The 24638-nt window shown below is 41.6% G+C and overlaps 1 protein-coding gene across 1 annotated transcript in view; it reads left to right on the top strand.

Annotated features, from left to right (window-relative positions):
* Positions 1-24638, top strand: part of LOC139753532 (probable glutamate receptor) — a 176035-nt gene that overhangs the window by 59697 nt on the left and 91700 nt on the right. The gene's annotated exons all lie outside the window — the stretch shown is intronic.

The following is a 24638-nucleotide window of genomic DNA, read 5'->3' on the forward strand; positions in this document are numbered from 1 at the left end:
GCCTTACATCCTCGATAAAAACTTTTCACTGCTTCTAACAACTTTCCTCCCACACCATATATTCTTAATACCTTCCACAGAGCATCTCTATCAACTCTATCATATGCCTTCTCCAGATCCATAAATGCTACATAGAAATCCATTTGCTTTTCTAAGTATTTCTCACATACATTCTTCAAAGCAAACACCTGATCCACACATCCTCTACCACTTCTGAAACCACACTGCTCTTCCCCAATCTGATGCTCTGTACATGCCTTCACCCTCTCAATCAATACCCTCCCATATAATTTACCAGGAATACTCAACAAACTTATACCTCTGTAATTTGAGCACTCACTCTTATCCCCTTTGCCTTTGTACAATGGCACTATGCACGCATTCCGCCAATCCTCAGGCACCTCACCATGAGTCATACATACATTAAATAACCTTACCAACCAGTCAACAATACAGTCACCCCCTTTTTTAATAAATTCCACTGCAATACCATCCAAACCTGCTGCCTTGCCGGCTTTCATCTTCCGCAAAGCTTTCACTACCTCTTCTCTGTTTACCAAATCATTTTCCCTAACCCTCTCACTTTGCACACCACCTCGACCAAAACACCCTATATCTGCCACTCTATCATCAAACACATTCAACAAACCTTCAAAATACTCATTCCATCTCCTTCTCACATCACCACTACTTGTTATCACCTCCCCATTTGCGCCCTTCACTGAAGTTCCCATTTGCTCCCTTGTCTTACGCACTTTATTTACCTCCTTCCAGAACATCTTTTTATTCTCCCTAAAATTTAATGATACTCTCTCACCCCAACTCTCATTTGCCCTTTTTTTCACCTCTTGCACCTTTCTCTTGACCTCCTGTCTCTTTCTTTTATACATCTCCCACTCAATTGCATTTTTTCCCTGCAAAAATCGTCCAAATGCCTCTCTCTTCTCTTTCACTAATACTCTTACTTCTTCATCCCACCACTCACTACCCTTTCTAATCAACCCACCTCCCACTCTTCTCATGACACAAGCATCTTTTGCGCAATGCATCACTGATTCCCTAAATACATCCCATTCCTCCCCCACTCCCCTTACTTCCATTGTTCTCACCTTTTTCCATTCTGTACTCAGTCTCTCCTGGTACTTCCTCACACAGGTCTCCTTCCCAAGCTCACTTACTCTCACCACCCTCTTCACCCCAACATTCACTCTTCTTTTCTGAAAACCCATACAAATCTTCACCTTAGCCTCCACAAGCTAATGATCAGACATCCCTCCAGTTGCACCTCTCAGCACATTAACATCCAAAAGTCTCTCTTTCGCACGCCTGTCAATTAACACGTAATCCAATAACGCTCTCTGGCCATCTCTCCTACTTACATAAGTATACTTATGTATATCTCGCTTTTTAAACCAGGTATTCCCAATCATCAGTCCTTTTTCAGCACATAAATCTACAAGCTCTTCACCATTTCCATTTACAACACTGAACACCCCATGTATACCAATTATTCCCTCAACTGCCACATTACTCACCTTTGCATTCAAATCACCCATCACTATAACCCGGTCTCGTGCATCAAAACCACTAACACACTCATTCAGCTGCTCCCAAAACACTTGCCTCTCATGATCTTTCTTCTCATGCCCGGGTGCATATGCCCCAATAATCACCCACCTCTCTCCATCAACTTTCAGTTTTACCCATATTAATCGAGAATTTACTTTCTTACATTCTATCACATACTCCCACAACTCCTGTTTCAGGAGTATTGCTACTCCTTCCCTTGCTCTTGTCCTCTCACTAACCCCTGACTTTACTCCCCAGACATTCCCAAACCACTCTTCCCCTTTACCCTTGAGCTTCGTTTCACTCAGAGCCAAAACATCCAGGTTCCTTTCCTCAAACATACTACCTATCTCTCCTTTTTTCACATCTTGGTTACATCCACACACATTTAGGCACCCCACTCTGAGCCTTCGAGGAGGATGAGCACTCCCCGCGTGACTCCTCCTTCTGTTTCCCATTTTAGAAACAGAATATATATATGTATATATATATATATATATATATATATATATATATATATATATATATATATATATATATATATATATATATATATATATATATATATATATATATATATATATATATATATATATGTATATATATATATATATATATATATATATATATATATATATATATATATATATATATATATATATATATATATATATATATATATATATATATATATATATATATATGCATGTATATTTTTTTATTTTTTTTATTTTTTTTTGCTTTGTCGCTGTCTCCCGCGTTTGCGAGGTAGCGCAAGGAAACAGACAAAAGAAATGGCCCAACCCACCCTCATATACATACGTCCACACACGCAAATATACATACCTACACAGCTTTCCATGGTTTACCCCAGACGCTTCACATGCCTTGATTCAATCCACTGACGGCACGTCAACCCCGGTATACCACATCGCTCCAATTCACTCTATTCCTTGCCCTCCTTTCACCCTCCTGCATGTTCAGGCCCCGATCACACAAAATCTTTTTCACTCCATCTTTCCACCTCCAATTTGGTCTCCCTCTTCTCCTCGTTCCCTCCACCTCCGACACATATATACTCTTGGTCAATCTTTCCTCACTCATTCTCTCCATGCGCCCGAACCATTTCAAAACACCCTCTTCTGCTCTCTCAACCACGCTCTTTTTATTTCCAAGCATCTCTCTTACCCTTACGTTACTTACTCGATCAAACCACCTCACACCACACATTGTCCTCAAACATCTCATTTCCAGCACATCCATCCTCCTGCGCACAACTCTATCCATAACCCACGCCTCGCAACCATACAACATTGTTGGAACCACTATTCCTTCAAACATACCCATTTTTGCTTTCCGAGATAATGTTCTCGACTTCCACACATTCTTCAAGGCTCCCAGAATTTTCGCCCCCTCTCCCACTCTATGATCCACTTCCGCTTCCATGGTTCCATCCGCTGCCAGATCCACCCCCAGATATCTAAAACACTTCACTTCCTCCAGTTTTTCTCCATTCAAACTCACCTCCCAATTGACTTGACCCTCAACCCAACTGTACCTAATAACCTTGCTCTTATTCACATTTACTCTTAACTTTCTTCTTTCACACACTTTACCAAACTCAGTCACCAGCTTCTGCAGTTTCTCACATGAATCAGCCACCAGCGCTGTATCATCAGCGAAGAACAACTGACTCACTTCCCAAGCTCTCTCATCCCCAACAGACTTCATACTTGCCCCTCTTTCCAAAACTCTTGCATTCACCTCCCTAACCACCCCATCCATAAACAAATTAAACAACCATGGAGACATCACACACCCCTGCCGCAAACCTACATTCACTGAGAACCAGTGGAAGGTATTAAGAATATATGGTGTGGGAGGCAAGTTGTTAGAAGCAGTGAAAAGTTTTTATCGAGGATGTAAGGCATGTGTACGTGTAGGAAGAGAGGAAAATGTATGTATATATATATATATATTTTTTTTCATACTATTCGCCATTTCCCGCGTTTGCGAGGTAGCGTTAAGAACAGAGGACTGGGCCTTAGAGGGAAAATCCTCACCTGGCCCCCTTCTCTGTTCCTTCTTTTGGGAAATTAAAAAAAAAAACGAGAGGGGAGGATTTCCAGCCACCCGCTCCCTCCCCTTTTAGTCGCCTTCTACGAAACGCAGGGAGTACGTGGGAAGTATTCTTTCTCCCCTATCCCTAGCGATAATATATATATATATATATATATATATGTATATATATATATATATATATATATATATATATATATATATATATATATATGTGTGTATATATATATATATATATATATATATATATATATATATATATATATATATATATATATATATATATATATATATATATATATATATATATATATATATATGGGAAGGTGATAACAAGTAGTGGTGATGTGAGAAGGAGATGGAGTGAGTATTTTGAACGTTTGTTGAATATGTTTGATGATAGAGTGGCAGATATAGGGTGTTTTGGTCGAGGTGGTGTGCAAAGTGAGAGGGTTAGGGAAAATGATTTGGTAAACAGAGAAAAGGTAGTAAATGCTTTGCGGAAGATGAAAGCCGGCAAGGCAGCAGGTTTGGATGGTATTGCAGTGGAATTTATTAAAAAAGGGGGTGACTGTATTGTTGACTGGTTGGTAAGGTTATTTAATGTATGTATGACTCATGGTGAGGTGCCTGAGGATTGGCGGAATGCGTGCATAGTGCCATTGTACAAAGGCAAAGGGGATAAGAGTGAGTGCTCAAATTACAGAGGTATAAGTTTGTTGAGTATTCCTGGTAAATTATATGGGAGGGTATTGATTGAGAGGGTGAAGGCATGTACAGAGCATCAGATTGGGGAAGAGCAGTGTGGTTTCAGAAGTGGTAGAGGATGTGTGGATCAGGTGTTTGCTTTGAAGAATGTATGTGAGAAATACTTAGAAAAGCAAATGGATTTGTATGTAGCATTTATGGATCTGGAGAAGGCATATGATAGAGTTGATAGAGATGCTCTGTGGAAGGTATTAAGAATATATGGTGTGGGAGGAAAGTTGTTAGAAGCAGTGAAAAGTTTTTATCGAGGATGTAAGGCATGTGTACGTGTAGGAAGAGAGGAAAGTGATTGATTCTCAGTGAATGTAGGTTTGTGGCAGGGGTGTGTGATGTCTCCATGGTTGTTTAATTTGTTTATGGATGGGGTTGTTAGGGATTTAGATGCAAGAGTTTTGGAAAGAGGGGCAAGTATGAAGTCTGTTGGGGATGAGAGAGCTTGGGAAGTGAGTCAGTTGTTGTTCGCTGATGATACAGCGCTGGTGGCTGATTCATGTGAGAAACTGCAGAAGCTGGTGACGGAGTTTGGTAAAGTGTGTGGAAGAAGAAAGTTAAGAGTAAATGTGAATAAGAGCAAGGTTATTAGGTACAGTAGGGTTGAGGGTCAAGTCAATAGGGAGGTGAGTTTGAATGGAGAAAAAACTGGAGGAAGTGAAGTGTTTTAGATATCTGGGAGTGGATCTGGCAGCAGATGGAACCAAGGAAGCGGAAGTGGATCATAGGGTGGGGGAGGGGGCGAAAATTCTGGGGGCCTTGAAGAATGTGTGGAAGTCGAGAACATTATCTCGGAAAGCAAAAATGGGTATGTTTGAAGGAATAGTGGTTCCAACAATGTTGTATGGTTGCGAGGCGTGGGCTATGGATAGAGTTGTGCGCAGGAGGATGGATATGCTGGAAATGAGATGTTTGAGGACAATGTGTGGTGTGAGGTGGTTTGATCGAGTGAGTAACGTAAGGGTAAGAGAGAAGTGTGGAAATAAAAAGAGCGTGGTTGAGAGAGCAGAAGAGGGTGTTTTGAAGTGGTTTGGGCACATGGAAAGGATGAGTGAGGAAAGATTGACCAAGAGGATATATGTGTCGGAGGTGGAGGGAGCAAGGAGAAGAGGGAGACCAAATTGGAGGTGGAAAGATGGAGTGAAAAAGATTTTGTGTGATCGGGGCCTGAACATGCAGGAGGGTGAAAGGAGGGCAAGGAATAGAGTGAATTGGAGCGATGTGGTATACCGGGGTTGACGTGCTGTCAGTGGATTGAATCAAGGCATGTGAAGCGTCTGGAGTAAACCATGGAAAGCTGTGTAGGTATGTATATTTGCGTGTTTGGACGTATGTATATACACGTGTATGGGGGGGGGGGGGGTGGGGCCATTCCTTTCGTCTGTTTCCTTGCGCTACCTCGCAAACGCGGGAGACAGCGACAAAGTATGAAAAAAAAAAAAAAAAATATATATATATATATATATATATATATATATATATATATATATATATATATATATATATATATATATATATATATATATATATATATATATATATATATATATATATATATATATATATATATATATATATATATATATATATATATATATATATATATATATATATATATATATATATATATATATATATATATATATATATATATTATCCCTGGGGATAGCGGATTAAGAATGCTTCCCAGGTATTCCCTGCGTGTCGTAGAAGGCGACTAAGAGGGGAGGGAGCGGGTGGCTGGAAATCCTCCCCTCTCTTTTTTTTTCAGTTTTCCAAAATAAGGAACAGAGGGGACCAGGTGAGGATATTCCAAAAAAGGCCCAGTCCTCTGTTCTTATCGCTACCTCCCTAATGCGGGAAATGGCGAATAGTTTATAAAGAAAAAAAAAAAAAAAAAATATATATATATATATATATATATATATATATATATATATATATATATATATATATATATATATATATATATATATATATATATATATATATATATATATATATATATATATATATATATATATATATATATATATCATACAAACCTCCAACACCCAGGATCGAACCTGGGACCCCTTGTGCAAGAGGCAGGCATGCTAACCGATAGGCTAAGTGACTGTATAATAGGAAACAACTATTCGAAATTCTAAGTACTCGAATACCCTTCGTCTCACGATGGTGAGCAACGGGGTCTATCGGTTGTTTCCGAACAGAACACATAGCCAGCTGATTGCGTTTTACCGAACCTGACTGTACAACGCGGAGTTATATGAATACGAATAAAGTGTATATGAACGCGCACCTTCATAGAACATACAAACCTCCAACAGCCAGGATCGAACCTGGGACCCCTTGTGCAAGAGGCAGGCATGCTAACCGCTAGGCTAAGGGACTGTATAATAGGAAACAACTATTCGAAATACTAAGTATTCGAATACCCTTCGTCTCACAATCGTGAGCAACGGGGTCTATCGGTTGTTTCCGAACAGAACACATAGCCAGCTGATAGCGTTTTACCGAACCTGACTTTACAACGCGGAGTTATATGAATACGAATAAAGTGGATATGAACGCGCACCTTCATAGAACATACAAACCTTCAACAGCCAGGATCGAACCTGGGACCCCTTGTGCAAGAGGCAGGCATGCTGACCGCTAGGCTAAGGGACTGTATAATAGGAAACAACTATTCGAAATACTAAGTACTCGAATACCCTTCGTCTCACAATGGTGAGCAACGGGGTCTATCGGTTGTTTCCGAACAGAATACATAGCCAGCTGATAGCGTTTTACCGAACATTACTGTACAACGCGGAGTTATATGAATAGACCCCGTTGCTCACCATTGTGAGACGAAGGGTATTCGAGTACTTAGTATTTCGAATAGTTGTTTCCTATTATACAGTCCCTTAGCCTAGCGGTTAGCATGCCTGCCTCTTGCACAAGGGGTCCCAGGTTCGATCCTGGCTGTTGGAGGTTTGTATGTTCTATGAAGGTGCGCGTTCATATACACTTTATTCGTATATATATATATATATATATATATATATATATATATATATATATATATATATATACATATATATATATATATATATATATATATATACGTATATATATATTTTTTTTTGCCGCTGTCTCCCGCATTTGCGAGGTAGCGCAAGGAAACAGACGAAAGAAATGGCCCAATCCACCCCCATACACATGTATATACATGCACGTCCACACACGCAAATATACATACCTATACATCTCAATGTACACATATATATATATATATATATATATATATATATATATATATATATATATATATATATATATATATATATATATATATATATATACACACAGACACATACATATATACCAATGCACACAGTTCACACTGTCTGCCCCTATTCATTTCCATCGCCACCTCGCCACATATGGAATACCATCCCCCTCCCCCCTCATGTGTGCGAGGTAGCGCTAGGAAAAGACAACAAAAGCCCCATTCGTTCACAATCAGTCTCTAGCTGTCATACAATAATGCCCGAAAACCACAGTTCCCTTTTCACATCCAGGCCCCACAAACTTTCCATGGTTTACCCCAGACGCTCCACATGCCCTGATTCAATCCACTGACAGCACGTCAACACCGGTATACCACAGCGATCCAATTCACTCTATTCCTTGCCCGCCTTTCACCCTCCATCTTTCACCATCTTTCCACCTCCAATTTGGTCTCCCACTTCTCCTCGTTCCCTCTACCTCCGACACATATATCCTCTTGGTCAATCTTTCCTCACTCATTCTCTCCATGTGCCCAAACCATTTCGAAACACCCTCTTCTGCTCTCTCAACCACGCTCTTCTTATTTCCACACATCTCTCTTACCCTTATATTACTTACTCGATCAAACCACCTCACACCATACATTGTCCTCAAACATCTCATTTCCAGCACATCCACCCTCCTACGCACAACTCTATCCATAGCCCACGCCTCGCAGCCATACAACGTTGTTGGAACCACTATTCCTTCAAACATACCCATTTTTGCTTTCCGAGATAATGTTCTCGACTTCCACACATTCTTCAAGGCTCTCAGGATTTTCGCCCCCTCCCCCACCCCATGATTCACTTCCGCTTCCATGGTTCCATCCGCTGCCAGATCCACTCCCAGATATCTAAAACACTTCACTTCCTCCAGTTTTTCTCCATTCAAACTCACCTCCCAATTGACTTGACCCTCAACCCTACTGTACCTAATAACCTTGCTCTTATTCACATTTACTCTTAACTTTCTTCTTCCACACAATTTACCAAACTCAGTCACCAGCTTCTGCAGTTTCTCACATGAATCAGCCACCAGCGCTGTATCATCAGCGAACAACAACTGACTCACTTCCCAAGCTCTCTCATCCACAACAGACTTCATACTTGCCCCTCTTTCCAAAACTCTTGCATTTACCTCCCTAACCACCCCATCCATAAACAAATTAAACAACCATGGAGACATCACACACCCCTGCAGCAAAACCTACATTCACTGAGAACCAATAACTTTCCTCTCTTCCTACACGTACACATGCCTTACATCCTCGATAAAAACTTTACACTGCTTCTAGCAACTTGCCTCCCACACCATATATTCTTAATACCTTCCACAGAACATCTCTATCAACTCTATCATATGCCTTCTACAGATCCATAAATGCTACATACAAATCCATTTGCTTTTCTAAGTATTTCTCACATACATTCTTCAAAGGAAACACCTGATCCACACATCCTCTACCACTTCTGAAACCACACTGCTCTTCCCCAATCTGATGCTCTGTACATGCCTTCACCCTCTCAATCAATACCCTCCCATATAATTTACCAGGAATACTCAACAAACTTATACCTCTGTAATTTGAGCACTCACTCTTATCCCCTTTGCCTTTGTACAATGGCACTATGCACGCATTCCGCCAATCCTCAGGCACCTCACCGTGAGTCATACATACATTAAATAACCTTACTAACCAGTCAACAATACAGTCACCCCCTTTTTTAATAAATTCCACTGCAATACCATCCAAACCTGCTGCCTTGCCGGCTTTCATCTTCCGCAAAGCTTTTACTACCTCTTCTCTGTTTACCAAATCATTTTCCCTAACCCTCTCACTTTGCACACCACCTCGACCAAAACACCCTATATCTGCCACTCTATCATCAAACACATTCAACAAACCTTCAAAATACTCACTCCATCTCCTTCTCACATCACCACTACTTGTTATCACCTCCCCATTTGCGCCCTTCACTGAAGTTCCCATTTGCTCCCTTGTCTTACGCACTTAATTTACCTCCCTCCAGAACATCTTTTTATTCTCCCTAAAATTTAATGATACTCTCTCACCCCAACTCTCATTTGCCCTTTTTTTCACCTCTTGCACCTTTCTCTTGACCTCCTGTCTCTTTCTTTTATACGTCTCCCACTCAATTGCATTTTTTCCCTGCAAAAATCGTCCAAATGCCTCTCTCTTCTCTTTCACTAATACTCTTACTTCTTCATCCCACCACTCACTACCCTTTCTAATCAACCCACCTCCCACTCTTCTCATGACACAAGCATCTTTTGCGCAATCCATCACTGATTCCCTAAATACATCTCATTCCTCCCCCACTCCCCTTACTTCCATTGTTCTCACCTTTTTCCATTCTGTACTCAGTCTCTCCTGGTACTTCCTCACACAAGTCTCCTTCCCAAGCTCACTTACTCTCACCACCCTCTTCACCCCAACATTCACTCTTCTTTTCTGAAAACCCATACAAATCTTCACCTTAGCCTCCACAAGATAATGATCAGACATCCCTCCAGTTGCACCTCTCAGCACATTAACATCCAAAAGTCTCTCTTTCGCGCGCCTGTCAATTAACACGTAATCCAATAACGCTCTCTGGCCATCTCTCCTACTTACATAAGTATACTTATGTATATCTCGCTTTTTAAACCAGGTATTCCCAATCATCAGTCCTTTTTCAGCACATAAATCTACAAGCTCTTCACCATTTCCATTTACAACACTGAACACCCCATGTATACCAATTATTCCCTCAACTGCCACATTACTCACCTTTGCATTCAAATCACCCATCACTATAACCCGGTCTCGTGCATCAAAACCACTAACACACTCATTCAGCTGCTCCCAAAACACTTGCCTCTCATGATCTTTCTTCTTATGCCCAGGTGCATATGCACCAATAATCACCCATCTCTCTCCATCAACTTTCAGTTTTACCCATATTAATCGAGAATTTACTTTCTTACATTCTATCACATACTCCCACAACTCCTGTTTCAGGAGTACTGCTACTCATTCCCTTGCTCTTGTCTTCTCACTAACCCCTGACTTTTCTCCCAAGACATTCCCAAACCACTCTTCCCCTTCACCCTTGAGCTTCGTTTCACTCAGAGCCAAAACATCCAGGTTCCTTTCCTCAAACATACTACCTATCTCTCCTTTTTTCACATCTTGGTTACATCCACACACATTTAGGCACCCCAATCTGAGCCTTCGAGGAGGATGAGCACTCCCCGCGTGACTCCTTCTTCTGTTTCCCATTTTAGAAAGTTAAAAAATACAAGGAGGGGAGGATTTCTGGCCCCCCGCTCCCGTCCCCTCTAGTCGCTTTCTACGACGCGCGAGGAGTGCGTGGGAAGTATTCTTTCACCCCTATCCCCAGGGATAATATACATATATATATATATATATATATATATATATATATATATATATATATATATATATATATACACATACACACACATACACACACACACGCACATATACACACACACACACACACATACATATATATACATATGAAAAATGTAAGAAACAATTTAGAAAACTGAAACTTCTTGCTTGAAATGAAAAGAAAAAATGAACGTCACATAATGGTTCAACCTCTGGCTATGGAAAAAAGGAAATGTTTAATTTATTTACACAAAAGTCAATAGTAGTTCTCATCAATTTAACCACTGTATCAATAAGCTTCAGTGTCTAAGCTACATTTTTTCCAATTTCACTATTTTCTTGTCAAAGCACCATGTATGAAAACAATCACTCCAGTAACACAACTATAAACATTTACTTCCCCTTTCAAAAAGTTCTGGGGAAGTCTGTCTCGATACACTGCAGGACACTACCACCTGGCGAGGTTTGTGTTGCAATGGTTTTTGATTCACAAACGTAGTAGCATCACTGTTGGCCAAGGTAGTTCCGTTGGCGAAGAGTAGCTCATGAAACATGTCGGAAAGCATGCTACTGCAGGCAGGAGTGAAGGCTGATGCAAACTTCAGATGGCAAAGAAACTGGAGGCACCAGCATTTGGAGAGTCTAGCATAGACGCCAGGGAAGTTGGGCTGGGCGCATCCTTCACCCCAAGACACTACGCCGATCTGTATCATATGACTCTGGCTGCTGTCACCGGGAGTGAAAAGGGGACCGCCAGAGTCTCCCTGGCAGGAGTCCTTGCCACCCTCGTCCAGGCCAGCGCACAACATTTGATCGGTTATGGCATCTGAGTCTACATATATATATATATATATATATATATATATATATATATATATATATATATATATATATATATATATATATATATATATATCCCTGGGAATTGGGGAGAAAGAATACTTTCCAGGAATATTTCTTCATGTGTCGTAGAGGGCATCAAAGGGGGACCAGAGCGGGGGGCCAGAAAACCCTCCCCTACTTGCATTTCAACTTTCTAAACGGGGAAACAGAAGAAGAAGTCACGTGGGGAGTGCTCATCCTCCTCTAAGGTTCAGATTGGGGTGTCTAAATGTGTGTGGATGTAACTAAGATGAGAAAAAAGGAGAGATAGGTAGTATATTTGAGGAAAGGACCCTGGATATTTTGACTCAAGAGTAATGGGGAAGAGTTTCTTGGGAGTAAAGTAAGGAGTTAGTGAGAGGACAAGAACAAGGGAAGGAGTAGCACTACTCCTGAAACAGGAATGGTGGGAGTATGTGATAAAGTGTACGAAAGTAAACTCTAGATTGATGTGGGTAAAACTGAAATTGGATGGAGAGAGATGGGTGATTATTGGTTCTTATGCACCTGGGCATGAGAAGAAAAATCATGAGAGGCAAGTGTTCTGGTAGCAGCTTAGTGAGTGTGGTAGTAGTTTTGATGCACGAGACCGGGTTATAGTGAGGGGTGATTTGAATGCAAAGGTGAGTAATGTGGCAGTTGAGGGAATAATTGGTGTACATGGAGTGTTCAGTGTTGTCAATGGAAATGGTAAAGAGCTTTTAGATTTATATGCTGAAAAAGGAAAGGTAATTGGGAATAATTGGTTTAAAAAGAGAGATCTAAATAAGTATACGTATGTAAGTAGGAGAGATGGCCAGAGAGTGTTATTGGATTACGTGTTAATTGATAGGCGCGCGAAAGAGAGACTTTTAGATGTTAATGTGCTGAGAGGTACAACTGGAGGGATGTCTGATCATTATCTTTTGGAGGCGAAGATGAAGATTTGTTGAGGTTTTCAGAAAAGACGAGATAATGTTGAGGTGTAGAGAGTGGTGAGAGTAAGTGAGCTTGGGAAGGAGACTTGTGTGAGGAAGTACCAGGAGAGACTGGTACAGAACGGAAAAAGGTGAGAACAAAGGACGTAAGGGGAGTGGGCGAGGAATGGGATGTATTTTGGGAAGCGGTGATAACTTACTCAAAAGATGGTTGTGGCATAAAAAGCGTGAGAGGTGGGCAGATTAGAAAGTGTAGTGAGTAGTGGGATGTAGGAGTAAGATTATTAGTGAAAGAGAAGAGAGAGGCATTTGGACGATTTTTGCAGGGAAATGATTAAAATGACTGGGACATTTATAAAAGAAAGAGGAAGGAGGTCAAGAGAAAGGGACAAGAGGTGAAAAAGAGGCCAAATGAGAGTTGGGGTGAGAGAGTATCATTAAATTTTAGGGAGAATAAAAGATGTTTTGGAAGGAGTTGAATATAGAGCCCAAGACAAAGGAACAAATAGGAACATCAGTGAAGGGAGCTAATGGGGAAATGGTAACAAGTATTGGTGGTGTGAGAAGGAGATAGAGTGAGTATTTTGAAGGTTTGTTGAATGTGTTTGATAATAGAGTGATAGATATAGGGTGTTTTGGTCGAGTTGGTGTGCAAAGTGAGATGGTTAGGGAGAATGATTTGGTAAACAGAGAAGAGGTGTTAAATGCTTTGCGGAAGATGAAAGCCGACAAGGGAGCGGGTTTGGATGGTATTGCTGTAGAATTTATCAAAAAAGGGGGTCATTGTATTGTTGGCTGGTAGGTAAGGTTATCTAATGTATGTATGACTCATGGTGAGGTGCCTGATGACTGGCGGAATGTTTGCGTACTGCCTTTGTACAAAGGCAAAGGGGATAAGATTTTCTTGAGTATTTCTGGGAAATTATATGGGAGGGTATTGACTAAGAGGGTGAAGGAATGTACAGAGCATTAGACTGGGGAAGAGCAGTGTGGTTTCAGAAGTGGTAGAGGAAGTGTGGATCAGTTGTTTCCTTTGAAAAATGTATGTGAGAAATACTTAGAAAATCAAATGGATTTGTATGTAGCATTTATGGATCTGGAGAAGGCATATGATAGGGTTGATAGAGATGCTCTCTGGAAGGTATTAAGAATACATGGTGTGGGAGGTAAGTTGTTAGAAGCAGTGAAAAGTATTTATCGAGGATGTAAGGCATGTATACGTGTAGGAAGAGAGGAAAGTAATTGGTTCTCTGTGAATGTTGCTTTGCAGCAGGGGTGCATGATGTGTCCTTGGTTGTTTAATTTGTTTTATGATGAGGTTGTTAGGGAGGTGAATGCAAGAGTTTTGGAAAGAGGGGCAAGTATGCAGTCTGTTGTGGATGAGAATGCTTGGGAAGTGAGTCAGTTTTCGTTCGCTGATGATACAGCGCTGGTGGCTGATTCGTGTGAGAAACTGCAGAAGCTGGTGACTGAGTTTGTTAAAGTGTGTGAAATAATAAAGCTGAGAGAAAATATGAATAAGAGTAAGGTTATTAAGTACAGTAGGGTTGAGGGACAAGTCAATTGGGAGGTAAGTTTCAATAGAAAAAACTTGAGGAAGTGAAGTGTTTAAGATATGTGGGAGTGGGTTTGGCAGCGGATGGAACCATAGAAGCGGAAGTGAATCATAGGGTGGGTGACGGGGCGAAAGTTCTGGGAGCGTTGAAAAATATGTAAGTCTAGAACGTTATTTTGGAGAGCAAAAATGGGTATGTTTATGGGAATAATGATTCCAAAAATGTTATATGGTTGCGAGGCGTATGCTATAGAGTTGTGCGGAGGAAGGCTGGATGTGCTGGAAATGAGACTTTTAGGACAATATGTGGTGTGAGGTGGTTTGATCGAGTAAGTAATGAAAGGGTAAGAGATATGTGAGGCAATAAAAAGAGTGTGGCTGAGAGAGCAAAAGAGGGTATTTTGAAATGGTTTCGTCACATGGAGATAGTGAGTGAGGAAAGATTGACCAAGAGGATATATGTGTCAGAGATGAAAGGAACGAGAAGTGGGAAACCAAATTGGAGGTGGAAAGACGGAGTGAAAAAGATTTTCAGTGATCGGGGCCTGAACATGCAGGAAGGTGAAAGGCGTGTAAGGAATAGAGTGAATTGGAACGATGTGGTATACCGGGTCGACGTGCTGTCACTGGATTGAACCAGGACATGTGAAGCGTCTGGGGTAAACCATGGAAAGTTATGAGGGGCCCGGTTGTGGAAAGAGAGCTGTGCTTTCGGTGCATTATACATGACAGATAGAGACTGAGTGTGAATTAATGTGGCCTTTGTTGCCCTCTCCTAGCGCTACCATCGCGCATTTCCAGCCACCACGAAACTTTCCATGGTTTACCCCAGACTCTTCACATGCCCTGATTCAATCCATTGACAGCACGTCGATCCCGGAATACCACATCGTTCCATTTCACTCTATTCCTTACACGCCTTTCACCCTCCTGCATGTTCAGGCCCCGATCGCTCAAAATCTTTTTCACTCCATCTTTCCACCTCCAATCTGGTCTCCCACTTCTCGTTCCATCCATCTCTGACACATATATCTTTGTCAATCTTTCCTCACTCATTCTCTCCATGTGACTAAATCATTTCAAAACACCCTCTTCTACTCTCTCAACCACACTCTCGTTATTACCACACACCTCTCTTACCCTTTCATTACTTACTCGATCAAACCACCTCACACCATCCACATATTGTCCTCTAACATCTCATTTCCAACACATCCACCTCCTCCACACAACTCTATTTATAGCCCACGCCTCGCAACCATATACCATTGTTGGAACCACTATTCCTTCAAACATACCCATTTTTGCCTTCCGAGATAATGCTCTCACCTTCCACATATATTTCAATGCGCCCAGAACTTTCGCCCCCTCCCCCACCCTGTGACTCACTTCCGCCTCCATGAGTCCATGCGGTGCCAAATCAATTCCCAGATATCTAAAACACTTCACTTGATCCAGTTTTACTCCATTCAAACTTACCTCCCAATTGACTTGTCCCTCAATCCTGCTGTACCTAATAACTTTGCTCTTATTCACATTTACTCTCAGCTATCTTGTTTCACACACTTTACCAAATTCTGTCACCAGCTTCTTCAGTGTCTCACCCGAATCTGCCATAAGCACTGTATCATCAGCGAAAAACAACTGACTCACTTCCCAAGCTCTTTCATCCACAACAGACTGCATACTTGCTCCTCTCTCCAAAACTCTTGCATTCACCTCCCTAACAACCTCCATCCATAAACAAATTACACAACCATGGAGACATCATGCACCCTTGCCGCAAACCGACATTCACTGAGAACCAATCACTTTCCTCTCTTCCTACTCGTACACATGACTTACATCCCCGATAAAGACTTATCAATGCTTCTAACAACTTTCCTCCCACACTATATATTTTTAACACCTTCCATAGAGCATCTCTATCATATGCCTTCTCCAGATCCATAAATGCTACATACAAATCCATTTGCTTTCCTACGTTTTTCTCGCATACATTCTGATACCACACTGCTCTTCCCCAATCTGATGCTCTGTGCATGACTTCACCATCTGAATCTATACCCTCCCATATAATTTCCCAGGAATAGTCAATAAACTTATAGCTCTGTAATTTGAGCACTCACTTTTATCCCCTTTGTCTTCGTACAATAGCACCATGCATGCATTCCGCCAATCCTCAGGCACCTCATCATCAGTTATACATACATTACATAACCTTACCAACCAGTCAACAACACAGTCTCCCTCTTTTTCAATAAATTCCACTGCAATACCATCCAAACCTGCTGCCTTGCCGGCTTTCATTTTCCGCAAAGCTTTTAATACCTCTTCTCTGTTTACCAGCTCATTCTCCCTAACCCAATCACTTCGCACACCACCTTGACCAAAACAACCTAAATCTGCCACTTTATCATCAAACACATTCAACAAAACTTCAAAATACTCACTCCATCTCCTTCTCACATCACCACTACTTGTTATCACCTCCCCTTTATCCCCATTCACTGATTTATGTGCTGAAAAAGGACTGATGATTGGGAATACCTGGTTTAAAAAGCGAGATATACATAAGTATACTTATGTAAGTAGGAGAGATGGCCAGAGAGCGTTATTGGATTACGTGTTAATTGACAGGCGTGCGAAAGAGAGACTTTTGGATGTTAATGTACTGAGAGGTGCAACTGGAGGGATGTCTGATCATTATCTTGTGGAGGCTAAGGTGAAGATTAGTATGGGTTTTCAGAAAAGAAGAGTGAATGTTGGGGTGAAGAAGGTGGTGAGAGTAAGTGAGCTTGGGAAGGAGACCTGTGTGAAGAAGTATCAGGAGAGACTGTGTACAGAATGGAAAAAGGTGAGAACAATGGAAGTAAGGGGAGTGGGGGAGGAATGGGATGTATTTAGGGAATCAGTGATGGATTGCGCAAAAGATGCTTGTGGCATGAGAAGAGTGGGAGGTGGGCTGTTTAGAAAGGGTAGTGAGTAGTGGTGGGATGAAGAAGTAAGAGTATTAGTGAAAGAGAAGAGAGAGGCATTTGGACGATTTTTGCAGGGAAAAAATGCAATTGAGTGGGAGAAGTATAAAAGAAAGAGACAGGAGGTCAAGAGAAAGGTGCAAGAGGTGAAAAAAAGGGCAAATGAGAGTTGGGGTGAGAGACTATCAGTAAATTTTAGGGAGAATAAAAAGATGTTCTGGAAGGAGGTAAATAGGGTGCGTAAGACAAGGGAGCAAATGGGAACTTCAGTGAAGGGCGTAAATGGGGAGGTGATAACAAGTAGTGGTGATGTGAGAAGGAGATGGAATGAGTATTTTGAAGGTTTGTTGAATGTGTCTGATGACAGAGTGGCAGATATAGGATGTTTGGGTCGAGGTGGTGTGCAAAGTGAGAGGGTTAGGGAAAATGATTTGGTAAACAGAGAAGAGGTAGTAAAAGCTTTGCGGAAGATGAAAGCCGGCAAGGCAGCAGGTTTGGATGGTATTGCAGTGGAATTTATTAAAAAAGGGGGTGACTGTATTGTTGACTGGTTGGTAAGGTTATTTAATGTATGTATGACTCATGGTGAGGTGCCTGAGGATTGGCGGAATGCGTGCATAGTGCCATTGTACAAAGGCAAAGGGGATAAGAGTGAGTGCTCAAATTACAGAGGTATAAGTTTGTTGAGTATTCCTGGTAAATTATATGGGAGAGTATTGATTGAGAGGGTGAAGGCATGTACAGAGCATCAGATTGGGGAAGAGCAGTGTGGTTTCAGAAGTGGTAGAGGATGTGTGGATCAGGTGTTTGCTTTGAAGAATGTATGTGAGAAATACTTAGAAAAGCAAATGGATTTGTATGTAGCATTTATGGATCTGGAGAAGGCATATGATAGAGTTGATAGAGATGCTCTGTGGAAGGTATTAAGAATATATGGTGTGGGAGGAAAGTTGTTAGAAGCAGTGAAAAGTTTTTATCGAGGATGTAAGGCATGTGTACGTGTAGGAAGAGAGGAAAGTGATTGGTTCTCAGTGAATGTAGGTTTGCGGCAGGGGTGTGTGATGTCTCCATGGTTGTTTAATTTGTTTATGGATGGGGTTGTTAGGGAGGTAAATGCAAGAGTCTTGGAAAGAGGGGCAAGTATGAAGTCTGTTGGGGATGAGAGAGCTTGGGAAGTGAGTCAGTAGTTGTTCGCTGATGATACAGCGCTGGTGGCGGATTCATGTGAGAAACTGCAGAAGCTGGTGACGGAGTTTGGTAAAGTGTGTGGAAGAAGAAAGTTAAGAGTAAATGTGAATAAGAGCAAGGTTATTAGGTACAGTAGGGTTTAGGGTCAAGTCAATTGGGAGGTGAGTTTGAATGGAGAAAAACTGGAGGAAGTGAAGTGTTTTAGATATCTGGGAGTGGATCTGTCAGCGGATGGAACCATGGAAGCGGAAGTGGATCATAGGGTGGGGGAGGGGGCGAAAATTTTGGGAGCCTTGAAAAATGTGTGGAAGTCGAGAACATTATCCCGGAAAGCAAAAATGGGTATGTTTGAAGGAATAGTAGTTCCAACAATGTTGTATGGTTGCGAGGCGTGGGCTATGGATAGAGTTGTGCGCAGGAGGATGGATGTGCTGGAAATGAGATGTTTGAGGACAATGTGTGGTGTGAGGTGGTTTGATCGAGTAAGTAACGTAAGGGTAAGAGAGATGTGTGGAAATAAAAAGAGCGTGGTTGAGGGAGCAGAAGAGGGTGTTTTGAAATGGTTTGGGCACATGGAGAGAATGAGTGAGGAAAGATTGACCAAGAGGATATATGTGTCGGAGGTGGAGGGAACGAGGAGAAGAGGGAGACCAAATTGGAGGTGGAAAGATGGAGTGAAAAGGATTTTGTGTGATCGTGGCCTGAACATGCAGGAGGGTGAAAGGAGGGCAAGGAATAGAGTGAATTGGACCGATGTGGTATACAGGGGTTGACGTGCTGTCAGTGGATTGAATCAAGGCATGTGAAGCGTCCGGGGTAAACCATGGAAAGCTGTGTAGGTATGTATATTTGCGTGTGTGTACGTGTGTATATACATGTGTATGGGGGTGGGTTGGGCCATTTCTTTCGTCTGTTTCCTTGCGCTACCTCGCAAACGCGGGAGACAGCGACAAAGTATAAAAAAAAAAAAAAACATTCAACAAAACTTCAAAATACTCACTCCATCTCCTTCTCACATCACCACTACTTGTTATCACCTCCCCTTTATCCCCATTCACTGATGTTCCCATTTGTTCTTTTGTCTTACGCAGTTTATTTACCTCCTTCCAAAATATCTTTCATTCTCCCTAAAGTTTAATGATACTCTCAAACCAATTCTCATTTGCCCTCTTTTTCACCTCATGCACCTTTCTCTTGACTTCCTCCCTCGTTCTCTTATACATCTCCTAGTCATTTCCACTATTTCCCTGCAAAACTCGTCCAAATGCCTCTCTCTTCTCTTTCACTAGTAATCTTACTTCTTCATCCCACCACTCACCACCCTTTCTAATCTGCCTAGCTCCCACGCTTTTCATGTCACAAGCATCCCTTGCGCAAGCCATCACTGCTTCCCTAAATACATCCCATACCTCCTCCACTCCCCTTACGTCCTTTGCTCTCACCTTTTTCCATTCTGTAGTCAGTGTTTCCTGGTACTTCTTCACACAAGTCTCATTCCCAAGCTCACTTACTCTCACTACTCTCTTCATCCCAACATTCTCTCTTCTTTTCTGAAAACCTCACAAATCTTCACCTTCGCCTCCAGAAGATAATGATCAGACATCCCTCTAGTTGAACCTCTCAGCACATTAACATCCAAAAGTCTCTCTTTCGCGCGCCTATCAATTAACACGTAATCCAATAACGCTCTCTGGCCATCTCTCCTACTTACATACGTATACTTATGTATATCTCTCTTATTGAACCAGGTATTCCCAATAACCAGTCCTTTTTCAGCACACAAAACTACAAGCTCTTCACCATTTCCATTTATAGCACTGAACACCCCATGTACACCAATTATTCCCTAATCTGCCGCATTACTCACCTTTGCATTCAAATCACCCATCACTATAACCCTGTCTCGTGCATCAAAAATACTGACACACTTACTCAGCCGCTCCTAAAATACTTGCCTCTCATGATCTTTCTTCTCATGCCCAGGTGCATATGCACCAATAATCACCCATCTCTCTCCGTCCACTTTTAGTTTTACCCATATCAATTTAGAGTTTACTTTCTCACACTCTATGACATACTCCCATCACTCCTGTTTCAGGAGTAGTGCTACTCCTTCCCTCACTCTTGTCCTCTCACCAACCCCTGAATTTACTCCCAAGACATTCCCAAACCACTCTTCCCCTTTACCACTGAGCTTCGTTTCACTCAGAGCCAAAACATCCAGGTTTTTTTCCTCAAACATACTACCTATCTCTCCTTTTTTTCTCATCTTGGCTACATCCACACATATCTAAACACCCAAATCTGAGCCTTCGAGGATGATGAGCGTTCCTCGCGTGACTCCTTCTTCTGTATCCCCTTTTAGAAAGTTGAAATACAAGTAGGGGAGGGTCTCTAGCCCCCCGCTCCCGTCTCCTTTAGTCGCCTTCTACGACACGAGAGGAATCTATTTTTGTTATACATATTCTATTATATATATCTTTATTATATATATTCATTATATACATTTTTATTATACTTAATCGCCGTCTCCCGCTTTAACGTGGTAGTGCAAGCAAACAGACGAAAGAATGGCCAAAGCCCACATACGTACACGTGTATATACATAAACGACCACACATGCACATATACATACCTATTAAGTTCAACGTATACATACATATACGCAGAGAGACATATACATATATACATGTGTGCATACTCATACTTGCTGCCTTCATCGATTCATGTCGCCACCCCGCCACACATGAAATAGCACTCCTCCCCCGGGAGGTAGCGCTAGGATAAGACAAAAAAGGCCACATTCGTACACACTCAGTCTCTATGTGTTATGTGTAATGCACCAAAACCACAACTCCCTTTCCACATCCAGGCCCCGCAAAACTTTCCAGGCTTTACCCTAGACGCTTCACATGCCCTGGTTCAATCCGCGTTGACCCCGTTACACCACATCGTTCCAGTTCATTATTTCTTGCACGTCTTTCACCGTCTTCTATGTTCAGGCCCCAATCGATCAAAATATTTTTCACTCCATCTTTCCACCTTTAATTTGGTGTCCCACTTCTCCTCGTTCCCTCCGCCTCTGACACACGTATCCTCTTGGTCAATCTTTCCTCACTCATTCTCTCCATGTGACCAAACCATTTCAACACACTCTCTTCTGCTCTCTCAACCACACTCTTTTTATTACCACACATCTCTCTTACACTTTCATTACTTACTTGATCAAAACAAGTCACACCACATATTATCCTCATACATTTCATCCGCCTCCCTCCGCACAGTCTTATCTATAGCTCATACCTCGCAAAAATATAACATTGTTGGAACCACTATTCCTTTAAACATACCCATTTTTGCTCTACGAGATAATGTTCTCGCCTTCCACACATTCTTCAACGCTCCCAGAACCTTCTCCCCTTCCCCTACCTGTGACTCACTTCCACTTCCATGGTTCCATCCGCTGCTAAATCCACTCCCAGATATCTAAAACACTTCACTTCCTCAAATTTTTCTCCATTCAAACCTACCACCCAATTGACTTGTCCCTCAACCCTACTAAACTAAATTAACTTGCTCTTATTCACATTTTCTCTCAGCTTTCTTCTTTCACACGCTTTACCAAACTCAGTCACCAACTTTTGCAGTTTCTCGCCCGAATCAGCCATCAGCGCTGTATCATCAGCGAACAACAACTGAATCACGTCCCAAGCCCTCTCATCCACGACAGACTGCATACTTGCCCCTCTCTCCAAAACTCTTGCATTCACCTCCCTAACTACTCTATCCATAAACAAATTAAACAACCGTTGAGACATTTGTGCAACCCTACTGCGAACCTGACGTTCACATGGAACCAATCACTTTCCTCTCTTCCTGCACAAGCAAATGCCTTACATCCTTAGTAAAACTTTTCACTGCTTCTGGCAACTTACCTCTCACACCATACACTCTTGATACCTTCCACAAATCATTTCTATCCACTCTATCATATGCCTTCTCCAGATCCATAAATGATATTTACAAATCCATCTGTTTCTCTGAGTATTTCTCACATACATTTTTCAAAGCAAACACCCGATCCACATATCCTCTACCACCTCTGAAACCACACTGCTCTTCTCCAATCTGATGCTCTATACATGCCTTTACCCTCTCAATCAATACTCTCCCATATGATTTTCCAGGAATACTCAACAAACTTATACCTCTGTAATTTGAACTCTCACCTTTATCCCCTTTGCCTTTGTACAATGACACTATGTAGGCAATCCGCCAATCCTCAGGCACTTCACTATGAGCCATACATACAATGAATATCCTTACCAACCAATCAACAACACAGTCATCCCCCTTTTTCAATAAATTCCACTGCAATAACATACAAAACCGCTGCCTTGCCGGCTTTCATCTTCCGCAAAGCTTTCAGTATCTCTTCTCTGTTTACTAAACCGTTCTCCTTGACCCTTTCACTTCGCACACCACCGCGACCAAAACAACCTATATCTTGCAATGTATCATCAAACACATTCAACAAACCTTCAAAATACTCGCTCCATTCCTTTCTCACTTCACCACTAATTGTTCCTACCTCCCCATTAGCCCCCTTCACCGATGTACCCATTTGTTCTCTTGTCTTACGCACTTTATTTACCTCCTTCCAAAATATCTTTATTTTCCCTAAAATTCAATGATGCTCTCTCACCCCCAGCTCTCATTTACCCTCTTTTTCACCTCTTGCACCTTTCTTTGACCTTTTGCTGCTTCCTTTTATACATCTCCCAGTCCTTTGTACTACTTCCCTGCAAGAATCGTCCAAACGCCTCTCCCTTCTCTTACATTAACAATCTTACTTCTTCATTCCACTACTCACTACCTTTTCTAATCTGTCCACCTTCCACCTTTCTCATGCCATAAGCACCTTTGCGCAAGCCATCACTGCTTTCCTAGATACATCCCATTCCTCCCCTACTATCCTTACGTCATTTGCTGTCACCTTTTGCCATTCTGCACTCAATCTCTCCTGGTACCTCCTCACACAAATCTCGTTTCCAAACACACTTACTCTCACCACTCTCTTCACCCCAGCATTCTGTCTTCTTTTCTGAAAACCTCTACAAATCTTCACCTTTTCCTCCACAAGAAAATGATCAGAAATCCCTCCAGTTGCCCTTCTCAGCATATTAACATCCAAAAGTATCTTTTTACGCGCCTATCAAACAACACGTACTTCATTAACGCTCTCTGGCTATCTCTCGTACTTACATACGTATACTTATGTAAATCTCTTTTTAACGCAGGTATTCCCAATCATTAGTCCTTTTTCATCACAGAAATCTACAAGCTCTTCATCATTTCCATTTGCTACACTGAACACCCCATGTACACCAACTATACCCACAACTGCCACATTACTCACCTTTGCATTCAAATCACCCATCAGTATTACCCGGTCTCGTGCATCAAAGCTGCTAAGACACTCACTCTGCTGCTCCGAAAACACTTGTCTCTTATGATCTTTCTTCTCATGCCCAGGTGCATATGCACCAATAATCACCCATCTCTCTCCATCCACAATCAGTTTTACCCATATCAGTCTAGAGTTTACTTCTTACACTCTATCACATACTCCCACAACGTCAAGCTGCATACAAACCAACCGAAAAGTCTTTTGATTCTTTAGGTCTTAAGAAGATCTGTAAGACCACAGACACTCTTATCAAGCATGTGTCTCATTACCTTGAGTTTCTACTTGCTTTAAATATAAGAAGAAAAAATTACTAACTCTCCTCTTTATTCTTTGAAAATAATTCCCACAAGCTCACCTCCAAGCTTCTGGCTGCGTGAAAACCCACAGTTTCTTTCTCGACAGAAGGTTTGTTGATGAGAACAGATTATCCCATCTGAATGGAAGATATATACATGCAGACTTCCAGGAATAATGTGTATGTAAATGCAGGAGGGATATTTTCTCT

Source organism: Panulirus ornatus, chromosome 14, assembly GCF_036320965.1.
Source record: "Panulirus ornatus isolate Po-2019 chromosome 14, ASM3632096v1, whole genome shotgun sequence".
Lineage (NCBI taxonomy): Eukaryota > Metazoa > Arthropoda > Malacostraca > Decapoda > Palinuridae > Panulirus > Panulirus ornatus.